A 307-nucleotide genomic window follows, 5' to 3' on the forward strand; every position below is an offset into this window, starting at 1 on the left:
ACGGAAACATCTCCTCCCACTAAAATAAATTTAGAAAAATGCAAGCATCAGTGTTAAGTTTAGAACTTAAACTCTGATGGGCTAGGGATACCGCTTCCTCATAACCATGCGACCACATATTGGTTCGCTCGAACAAGAGAAGTTGGTAAGAAAAACAGAGATGCTATTTGATAGGTACGATAAACATGGCATGTCCAGATCGAATACTAATAGAGTAAGCAACCGGGACTAATACTTAATAGAAGGGGGGAAATAACAAATGATGTGGCAGATGAAGAAGCATTCGTAGTCAGCACACAAAATCCTG

This window comes from Triticum dicoccoides, chromosome 2A, assembly GCF_002162155.2.
Source record: "Triticum dicoccoides isolate Atlit2015 ecotype Zavitan chromosome 2A, WEW_v2.0, whole genome shotgun sequence".
Taxonomy (NCBI): Eukaryota; Viridiplantae; Streptophyta; class Magnoliopsida; order Poales; family Poaceae; genus Triticum; species Triticum dicoccoides.